General features: G+C 45.4%; 1 protein-coding gene across 1 annotated transcript in view; it reads left to right on the top strand.

The window, feature by feature from the left end:
* The first annotated feature begins 5,813 nt into the window (after positions 1-5,813).
* The window catches only part of ABHD2 (abhydrolase domain containing 2, acylglycerol lipase), a 104,983-nt gene continuing 99,547 nt past the window's right edge, over positions 5,814-11,249 (top strand). Inside the window, exon 1 of the mRNA XM_061179956.1 lies at positions 5,814-5,936. The gene's annotated coding sequence lies outside the window, so the exon portion shown is untranslated. The remainder of the gene's footprint in view (positions 5,937-11,249) is intronic.

The following is an 11,249-nucleotide window of genomic DNA, read 5'->3' as shown; positions in this document are numbered from 1 at the left end:
ATTTAATAGTTATGAAATTATTTTAATGTAGAGTAGAATAACTATAACCAGCACACCAAGCTTGCTATATCATAGATGTTATTACTTAGGTCCACAGGGATTCTCAACCTCAGCACTACTGACCTTTTGGGCCAAATAATTCTTCACTGTGGGAGCTGTTCTGTTTAGCAGCATCCTTGGCCTCTACCCACTAGATACCAACACCACTCCCTTCAGTTCTGACAACCAAAAAATGTCTCCAGACATTGCCAAATGTCCCTTGGTGGGTGAAACTGCCCCCAGTTGAGAACCACTGATTTAGGATGATACAAAAGAAGGTATTTAATATAAAAAAATGAATGAATTTAATGAAACTATTAAGTAAATAATAAGCAGGTAGTAAAGAGATAGGGTCAAAATGATGAAGGTGATATGCAGGTGCCTGGAGCTTAGGATGCCTGGGGCATGCCATGCACTGAGCTAGGATAGCCAAATCCTCAGGCAGCTAAGAGGAAGCCATCAACTTAGATATTTCATAATATTAACTGGCCTCTGTCACGGGCCCACTCTATCTTTTCATCTTCTCGCCTATTGATTCTCCACTTGGACTCTTCTCTGGACAAATCAACTTGTATTCTTCCAGTTAGAGGCCTCTGTCCCTGTTGTCCTCCCCCAACTGGAATGTCATGCCACCCGAGCCTGACTTCAGCCCATAGACCTTCAAGGGCCAGTTCAAATCTCTAAGAATTGAAATCAGAAGAAATTGTTCCCTCCTCGGAATAGCTGTTCATGTTGATTACACTTTATTGCTTACTGCTCAGTCCTTTTTAGTCATCTCTTCAAGTATTTCCCCTTGCCCTATATAGGGATGGGACTTCACTTCCTGGTTCTCTCTCTCTAATACTAAATGTCTTGCTTGGTAAAAATATTTACTTTCTTGTTAACTCAAATATATGGTAAAACAATATAGGGATCTCTGGTAGGATGTAAACAGCTTAAAAATAGCTCAAGAACATGAAATTATGCAGGAAAGGATTGTAAAGCACTTACTTAATGCACAAGTTTTACTGATTCCTCTTGAGTTAACAGCATGAACAACTCAATTTTTATTACTGTAATTAAGGATGACATCAAGAAAAGGAATGCATGGTGACTAAGAAGTCATCTTTAGCCAACCACCTGTCTGACACTCTGCAGACATTATAGGGCTCCAACAGCTTTGTGTGTGTGTGTGTGTGTGTTACATGAGAATTTTCAGTCCTGGGTCCTATGTATGTAAGTGTAAAAGTTACCACCCAATTTATCTTTCAAACTGAGACCATTTGAGAGTGAAAGACACTCTTTCAAATTTTGGGGACACTATTCAAATTTTGCCAGGGCAGTAGGCATAAACCACGACTGTCCTGGGCATAAAGCCACCCTATGATTTTACTATAGACAACTTCACATGTAGGTTTAAGGAAGCACACCGAATCACAGACAAGGTTATTGTTCAGCACTGTTTGACTAGCCAGAAGGAAGCTTTCCTAATAACAAAAGAGGCTAAACCCTTGAATTTCACCATAGTTTGTTCTCGTGGAACTACTGCATGCTGGCACTTAGAACTTCTAAACAAACTTCATCTCTATTATCAATCAGAAGCTAGCCAGGAGGCCTGGTCCTGGGGCATTCTGAGCTCACTGCCCAGACTTTACAGACAGGCAGCACTGGGTGTGACAATAAAGTGACAGTTTTGGAGTCCTCAGAGCCTAAACTATCTTAGGCCTTGAGGGGAATCTCATGAACACCCAGGTTGCAGCTTTTATCACTATTCTCTCAGCCACAGACTTCCCATTTCCCTCAGAGTGATTATGCTGACGAGGTCTGGTCTCAAAAACCTTAACTTATGGTGGGAATGTAAATTGGTGCAGCCACTATGGAAAACAGTATGGAGTTTCCTCAAAAAAATAAAAATAGAGTTGCCATATGATCCAGCAATCCCACTCCTGGGCATATATCTGGACAAAACTATAATTTGAAAAGATACATGCAGCCCTATGTTCATAGCAGCACTATTCACAATAGCCAAGACATGGAAACAAACTAAATGTCCAAGGACAGATGAATGGATAAAGATGTGGTACATATATACAATGGAATATTAATCAGCCACAAAAAAATGAAATAATGCCATTTGCAGCAACATGGATGGAACTAGAGATTATCATACTAAGTAAAGTAAGTCAGAAAGAGAAAGACAAATACCATGATATCACCTATATGTGGAATCTAAAATATGACACAAATGAACCTATCTACAAAACAGAAACAGACTCACAGACATAGAGAATAGACTCGTCGTTGCTAAGGGGGAGGGGGAGTAGGGGAGGGATGGATTGGGAGTTTGGGATTAGCAGATGCAAACTATTATATATAGAATGAATAAACAACAAGTTCCTATTGTAGAGCACAGGGAACTATATTCAATATTGTGTAATAAACCATAATGGAAAAGAATATGAAAAAAAACCTTAACTCAGTCCTCTGAACCCTCTCTGGTAAGGGTATTCTGAAGGAAAAGCTTCTCTCACTAGGTGGTAGATATAACTAGTAAAAAAAATCCTTCATGCATTGGGGCAATGGGTAAATGAGAATTTTCTGCACTTGCTGCCCAATTTTACTGTGAATCTAAAACTATTTTTAAAAATAAAGTCTACATAAAACCAAATCCTGAGTCCTGTGACCACTACTTCTGAGGGACAGAACTTAGAAAATGAGGTAGCACTTAGAGAAAAAAATTTTTTTATATTTCTTTTTTTTTTTTTTGGCCTTCCCACAAGGCACATGGGATCTTAGTTCCCCGACCAGGGATCGAACCCGCACCCCCTAGCATTGGAAGTGCAGAGTCTTAACCACTGGACCACCAGGTAAGTCCCTAGAGAAAGATTCTTAAATGGGTTCCTACAATAACTAGGGCAAACATTTATTAAGAGCTAGATATGTGGCAGGCACTGTTTGATGCACTTTACATCTATTAACTCATTTGCTCCTCACAGCACCCCATGAGGGAAGCACAAATACTGTCATCTGAATTTTATGGAAAAAAGTGGGCACGGAGAGGTGCGGTACTTGCCCAAGGTCACAAGGCTGGGAGAGGCGGAGTCAGGATTCAAGCCCCAGCAGCAGAGGGGCCAAAGCCCATTGCTCTCAGTCGTTCACTAAGGATACAGAATAATGAAAATGATAGGCTGAGTGAATCACTGATTTTGCTAGAAAAGAATAAATAGAGCTCACTACCTTCTCTGACCTCTGCTGCTCGCTATCTCTCTGAGGACCTCCAGGACTTTCGCAAATCCTGCTGAGAGGCCCCAGGTGAGTTTAGAGCCACTTCTACTTCGGTAAATTGATGGAGCTTAAGTCATTCCAGAATGTGAGTGGGTGCACACCCTCTCCCTTGTTCCCTTTATAACAAGGCACTCTCATGCTTTCAGAAGTGTACTTCATAGCCACGTCCTAACCACTGGTTATCCCAAGCCAAGCCTCACCAAATCCTCAATCCCAACAGGCTACTAAACTTGAGTCCATTCTGTCTCCTAAATGGCCTCCCACAGAAACTCTTTACAGAGGGAAATAGTATGATTCAACAGAATATGGCAAGAGCCAAAGCAGAGGAGAGGAAACAGAAACCAGAGACCAATAAGGAAACAGTTCTATGTGTTGCAAATGGTAATGGTTATTTAAACCAGCCAGAGCTGCAAAGGAGAAGATGCACGTGTCCTTTCCCTCTTTCTCCTCTGCCTGGCCTCATTCTGCACCTCACTTTGAGCCTCGGTGCCACAATTGTGCTTTAGAATTCCCGAATTGGATGGACATCCCTTTCTGGAACTCTTGGCTGAACCTGTGTTCCTGACATGGGTGGAAAAATCCATTTGCACAATGATAAGTCCATCTGCGATCTACTCCCAACAGCTGCTTTCTGTGGCTCTGAATCAAGCTGGAGAAATCTTCCCGGATATCAGGAGCCACTTCATGCTTTTCAAGGCCTAACAAGACATCTCAGTCTCCTTCAGCAAACACAAGCAGGAGCAAACCTGTTTCCCCAGCACGCGTGCAGACGTATGTATGGCCACCAAGCAGTGCTATTTAAAGACACAACAACTGGAAAACTGTGGAGCAGAACCAAGTGCATGAACACACACGTGCACACAGACACATCCAACTGGCCACAGATCTAAAGCTTTTTTCTGGAAGCCCAAACTGTTTTAACACAAACAGTCGGAACTATGGGCGTCCCTCACTAAAATCCTTTGGGTTTTTCTTTCCCAAAATAGAAGAGAATATAGAGGAATAAATAAATGCTGAGGTAAAAAAATTTTTTTTGACAACAGAATGACAAAAATACAGCAATGGCAAAGGATTCTTTCTCCTCCTTCACCCTAGAACACCACAGGTGTGGGTTCTCTCAAAGGCAGGTCCAAAGGATCCGGGGCTAAATTCGGGCTTGAGAGTCTATTTCTGTACACATTCTAGGACTTCCACACCTTCAGAATGGGCAATGGGCTTCAGGAGTTCCTGACAGATTTTTATGCAGTGGTTTTTGGTCCAGTGCTGATCAGCCTTCAAAGGGATGAACCATGAGCCATTGGACACTTGGATGGGTGAACAGGAAAAAGGAAGCTCCATTTTTTCTTGTCATAATCCTGAAATGTGTTGGAAAAAATTTAACATTGATACAAATACCACTTCCCTTCTCTGGCTAAAGGGCTACTCTCATCTCAACCCCTGCTCTTGGTAGGGTGGCCCTGTCTGCCCTAGAGCAGTTGCCTTTCAAGACAGTCAAGTGTTCTATTCGTGGCAAAAGCACATGCCATTGCAAAAGCAGTTTCAGACTCAGAATTTTAGAACTGGACCTAATTCCATAAACCAATGTGTAAGTGGGTGGGGAACTAGTCTTGAATGAATGCCTACTGAGTGCCAGGCACTCTTAGCATTTACCGGAGTTATTTAATCTTCTCATCAACTACTATTGTTACTCCCAGTTGCCAAATGAAAAAAATCAGGATGCATGCAGAAAGGTTAAGTGACTTGCTCAAGACCGTACAACCTGTACATGCCAACAGGGAGTTCAATTCTAGATATGATTCCAAAGGCTACATTCTTCCAGGCTGCCTCCAACTGGGCGAAGGTCGTCTTAAGGGCTGAAAGAACAGTGGGACAATAACTGAGGTCCACACTGCCTGGCACGGCCCCATCACCCTTTCCTAGCTGGAAAGGGGGCCAGAAGCCGCTGCCTCTTCATCCTTTCCTCTCCTTGAGGCTCACTAACCTGACTCCTCTCTCCCGGGACACGACCCCAAATTTTGCCCCTGGTGTCCTGGACTACAGGTGAGTCCACCTGTCGGCCTGGAGCCATCAGACCCGGCAGCTGAACTACCAGTCGGCCTCCCTCCTCCCAACCCCAGACGACGCCTGACATTACCCAATCGCCCAACCCAGCTTGCGGTCACAATTGCCTCCCTCTTTGCACCCCGCCTCAGTCAACATCAAACAAGACCTCTCTAGTAACCCTCCTCTCTTTTCCCCGCCCCCTCCGGGCTGGCTTTACCCTATAGTGTCTCGGCCTACGGGCTAAAGACGTCAAAAATAACCAATTGTCGTGGAGCTCTTCGCTAAGGGCTCCGCCTCCGCTCTGAGGAGCAGCTCCGTTGACCAATGGGCTACCCTCCGGGTACAATGGAAGTGCGGGGCTAGTAGAGCAGCGGCTGGGCAGCCCAATGAACGGGCGGGTTTCCGTGGTTAGGGGCGTGGCAGAAGCGGTCGTCAGGGGCGTGGCGGCAGTTGCTTGGGCGGGGCCGGTAGCGGCGGGAGCTGCACTGGCCAGGGGTTCCGGCTGCATTTCCATGAGCGCCGGCGGCAGCCGCTGAGCTTCGGGAACCCGACTGGGGGCGAACTGGGCCGCAGTAGTCAACCACACGCAGGTAAAGCCACGGCGGAGCGAGCTCCGCTAAGCCGCGATTGAGCCCCCGATCAGTCGGGCCAAACCCCTGAGCCCCGCGGTCCCTGTCGTGGCTCGGCCCATCGCGCCGCAGCCTGAGCGCCCGGGATCCTCGGGGGGCCTGTCACCTGGCGCCGCGGTGGTCCCCAGGGCCGGCGGGGAGGGAGGCAGCCTGGACCGCATCGGGTGGGATACGCCTTCCTGAAAGCCCTTTGTCCCCTTCAGCCTCAGATACCGAGGATGGGGACAACCCCGACTGCGGCCTCCCTACCGGCCATCCCTGCATCAGTGCGCACTCTTGGGACCTCTGGGGTCTGGGGAGGGGCTCTTCCAGCCTTGGTGATGGAGATCCGGGATCGGCACCTGCAAGGAGAGGGCCGAGGGACCTGATTACAACCCCGAATATCCGAGGGGCCTCTGCGTTTCTGGGCTCCAGGGGGGCACCCAGGAATGATGGGTTCAAGTTGTACGGACGCAGCTTTTGACCCACTTGGAGGCACACTTATTTAGCTCGCCCACGTGCCAGGCACTGTTCTAGGCGCTTCGTGGTCTTTCCCCACAGTGAGAACTGTCCAGCAGCGCAGGCCCTGCTAGGCGAGGCAGCCAACACCTCGACCTTGGAAGTGACCAGGCAGAGGCCAGTTGACAGCCACCTGCCAGGGATGCTTAGAAGGGAGGACTGCATGACCCACCTGTAAGGCCCTTCTCCATTCACAGATGCACTCTGACCTTTAATGCCTACCTTGAGAAGAATGCTGCTGGGGGCTCATTAGTTTGAAAGTGGGTGTTGAATTCATCCACAATGAACTTGTGGTCTCAACTCTCAAGAGTGGGTGTTAGCAAAGAGAACGGACCATACCAAGAAGATAAGGTTTATTTAGCCATTATGAAACTCCTTAATCTGAACTACTGTGGGCTGCGTGCGTCTTTTTATCTTCCTGATTCCTCTCCTTTGGTTGCTTCACCTGCAGTGTGTCAGTTTCACCTGCATTCCAGTAACCAGATCCAAAGGCAGGCTCCAAGATCAGACTCCTGAGAGGTGCCTGGGGGAGACTGTAGGTTTGGCAGAGTTAATGTGATCTGGCCCAGAACTTTTCGAGGGCCATTTCATTGCAACCACACGAAGTAGAGTCCAAAAGAAAAACCATGCAGTACCCCTTTCACTACCCTCTGTCATTTGCCTGAATAGAGGCATAATAGAGGAATCATCTATTATTATTAGAGTAATGTATATATTATATATATATTATATATATTATATATTATATGTATAATATGTATAATATATATATTATATATAATTATATATATTATTATATTATAAGAGGAATAATCTTCTGAAGGTCAGGAGGCAGAGGAAGAACCTTAATAGCAAGTTTGCTGCTTGTTTTAGGATGAATTAACCTTTGAATAACCCGTCAGAAAGCAGACCTGTCCATATACTGCTGATTGTCGCATGAACTTGCGGCATTTTAGAGCTGAAGACACCTTAGATAGAGCTCGTCTAATCCGTCTTCTCAGTGCACAGGTGAGGAAACGAAGGCCTGGGGAGGTCACAGGACTGACTGGTCATCACAGACCCATGATCTGTTGACCCTGGATCTAGTCAGTGCATGACTTGTATTTCACTCCTAGACTACTTATCTCGCTCTCTGTGTTGAAATTCTAGGGGAGTCTAGAGAGGTTAAGAGCACAGATTTTGGGGCCACAGTGCCTGGATTTGAATCCTAGCCCTGCTTCTTACTAGCTGTAACCTTGGGCAAGTTACTTAACCTCTCCGTGCGTCTGTTTGTTCACCTATAAAACAGGAATAATAATGGTACTTAGATTAGAAGGTTGTTTTGAGGATTACTATATCTGAGGCATTTAGAACAGTGCCTGGCACACAATAAGCACTATAGATTTGCCAAATACGATTTTCTGTTGCCTTTTTTTTTTTTTTTTTTTTTAATTTATTTATTTATGTCTGTGTTGGGTCTTCGTTTCTGTGCGAGGGCCTTCTCTAGTTGTGGCAAGCGGGGTCCACTCTTCATCGCAGTGCGCGGGCCTCTCACCATCGCGGCCTCTCTTGTTGCGGAGCACAGGCTCCAGACGCGCAGGCTCAGTAATTGTGGCTCACGGGCCCAGCTGCTTTGCGGCATGCGGGATCTTCCCAGACCAGGGCTCGAACCCGTGTCCCCTGCATTAGCAGGCAGATTCTCAACCACTGCGCCACGAGGGAAGCCCTGTTGCCTTTTTATACAGCTTTTCTTCATACCTACCACCCAGTATTTTCTATCAGGAGCTAATTTTTTCCCCTGCTTCCTCTCCCCCAGTTCATTAAACATATTTCGGATTTCATTGTATTTAGCACATACGTCTGTGGGGTTTTCCAAGTCACATCGCATTTTATTTCTTATTTTTGTCTTTTATTGAATCAGGTAATTCATTTTCTCTGTTAGTCCTCTCGTTGTAATTACACTCTTCTTAGACTCCAAATCTCATTCTCTTTAAAAGGGGGTGGGGGGGAAATCCCTCAAAGTGATAAATCAAGTCCCTGATGATACCAATCTCCACAGCATCCTTCCAAACATCTATTCCCTCTGTTCGGCCCTATTTCCCAGTTGTCAGTGTGCTGCAGCGTGATTATAAATGGGTGAACATTTTTACATTAAGATTTCATGAGCCACTGTATTAAGTGCTTTTCGGAAGTTCAGGGATCGTGTGTCAAATGCATTGAAGTAAGTTACTTAGTCATTGGAGCAGGGAGAGCACCAGCAACGCCTGCCTTGCCTGGCAGGAACACAAGTGTATGACTGATTCTTGCTGGTAATCTAGCTCTTTCACTAATTTTACTGCATTTTTCCTGTTCTTTTCTTGAGCTTGAAATAAACCAGATGGGACGTGCAGCGGAACGGTCTTTTCCTCTCGTTCTAGTTGGGGAAATTCCTTCTTTTCTGCTTTCACCTTCATTCTCTTTATCACTTTCACGGTTCTGATAAATATCTACTCTCAGTCTGCCATCCAATTCCCTTTTAATCAGAAGATACCTGTCAGCTTTATTTCTTGCAGGAATCCGGTCACTTTGGGTTTTCCCTTCTCTGTTTTTACGTGTTTTCTAGAATGAAGCAAAGATGATCACTATTTATTGATTGGCACCTTCCTAAGAGTTGATTCTGAGTTTGGGTTTTTTGTTTAGGACATTCTGGAACTCAGCCATCTTAGAATAATTGTTTTAGTTTCTTTGTGTATTAATAAGGGCCCCTTTCTCTCTCTCTCTTGTTCTCTTTTCTCATAACGTCTTGGTGAAAGGGCTTCTTATTTGCTGTTATTCCTTACTTCTTCCACTTCCGCCTTCCTCCTGGGAATCTCTGGCAGGGCCCACGAAGAGTGTAGTGGTTCCCCACTGCCCTTGTTCCAAGCTCCTGTCCAGAGCACGAAATAATTTCTTTGGTCCTATGGAAGACTGGGGTGAAGTCTGCCTTGTTCTTTGCCTAAAACCTGGCTCTTTGAAAAGCCCTAGGAGAGAGAGCCTTCCAATATAATGGAATTCACGTGGCAGAATTTCTGCTCTAACCTACTGCTTACAGTATTCCGGTTTTCATTGCAGTGTGGGTTTTGAGTACTCTTTGACCAATTTAAGAGCATAGGTGACTGGAGCAAGGGGTGTTTAAGCCTTCCTGTTTCATCTTGGGCTACGCTGTCCCTAGAACAGAGCACAGGGAGTTCAGGCTGCCTCTTGATGTGCTCTGGCATTAGGATTTTATAGCAGCTCTGCACATTCCAACCTTTTTGGCCGGTGCGTGTTGTTTTTAACCCTCATGCTGCTATTTCTGCATTGATACCCTGCAGGTGCTGACATTATCTCCCTTCAGGATCATTTTCATATCTGCATGTTTGTTTTTGTGGTCTTGGTTCCAAGGCATCATGTTTTTGGATTAAACATTTTCTATTTATAAAATGGCTGGTGTGGACAGGCCACCAGACCTATTGTTACCCATGAAGCTTGCGCACTGGACCCAGTTGGGTGCAGGGCTTGTGACCCAAGGACCCATTTTCCGATCTTTTGCAATAGTTAAGTAGCAGACAAGTAAAGAGCTTATTAGAGAATTGGAGCACTGATACCCTTGGGTTTGCCTGGTTTCTGATTTTCTTTTGTTGTCTTTGAGTGGAGCTTCATTAAGTTCAACAAACTGAGCATCTGGCGTGTGCCGGGAAGACAGCTGTCCAGATTAACAAGGGTGTTTGGTTTGCTGCAGAAAGACTATTTTGTTTTTATTTTACATTTTAAATTTTTCAGTGTTTTTAATTTTAAAAATTGTTTTAATAGGTAATGCATTTACATGATGAAAGAAAATATTCGAAAGGTGCAAAAGTGAAGTAGTAAATACATCTCTGTCCACCCCAGACTCCTACCACCTAGTTTTATTCCTTAGAGGCACCAGTGTTACTGATTTCTTCATCCTCCAGAGGTGTTCCAGGCACAGCCGAGATATTTTATAACATCTTTTAGCAAATCCATTATGATTAGCTTTCCCTTTTACACACATGGTAGCAAACGATACATGCTATTTGGAACCTTGCCTTCTTTCACTTAGTGTTTCTTCACAGTATGGAAAGAGCTTCAGCCTCATTTTTTATGAAGGTGATCTATTTTAGATATTCGATTCTGTTTCTAAGGCTGCTAAGAACCAGTCTTATTTAGGCAACAGCTTCACATGGAGATCCTAAAGCATTTTGTGGATTATTTGGGGGCAAACATTTTTCTTCTCTGTCCTGCAGCTCTGAGCCTGAGAAGAGGCCGTGTGAGGGGGAGGGCCTCCCCTGAAGGTCATCCTATGAAGGGAAAGTGGGGACCTTAAAAAATGAGGAGCACTGGCCCTCAGGCTCTTCACCTGCCCTCTGGGCAGAACGTGCTGGAATTGCCTGGGAAAGCTTGCTGTGCTTTCTCTGGTCTCCAGGGAAAGCTCCCGGCCTTCCTGATACACCTTTCAGCATCTCTACCACGTCGAATCCTGTCTCCTGCACCCCAGCCCCGGCTCTGTTTGTTCTCGCCCTTGGGCATCAGAGAGGAACCCTGCCCTTCATGACGGGACTTCCTGTCTGGAAAGCTTTGTTAAGGGCCCCACCCCTTCCTTTCTCTCACCCCATGAAAAACCAGCTCTCACACCTGTGCCTCTGTGAAGCATTTTTCCCAAACAACATTTGGGAATATGATATTTGTTGCTCTGCTCTGCAATGGGAGTGTTTCCCATTCTCCATATCACTTGACCAAGGTCTCTGAGCCTCACATGGCCTTGCTAAGCTTTTGCTGATG

This window comes from Eubalaena glacialis, chromosome 2 (assembly GCF_028564815.1).
Source record: "Eubalaena glacialis isolate mEubGla1 chromosome 2, mEubGla1.1.hap2.+ XY, whole genome shotgun sequence".
In the NCBI taxonomy this organism is placed as follows: Eukaryota; Metazoa; Chordata; class Mammalia; order Artiodactyla; family Balaenidae; genus Eubalaena; species Eubalaena glacialis.
This window is presented reverse-complemented; position numbering and strand designations above follow the sequence as displayed.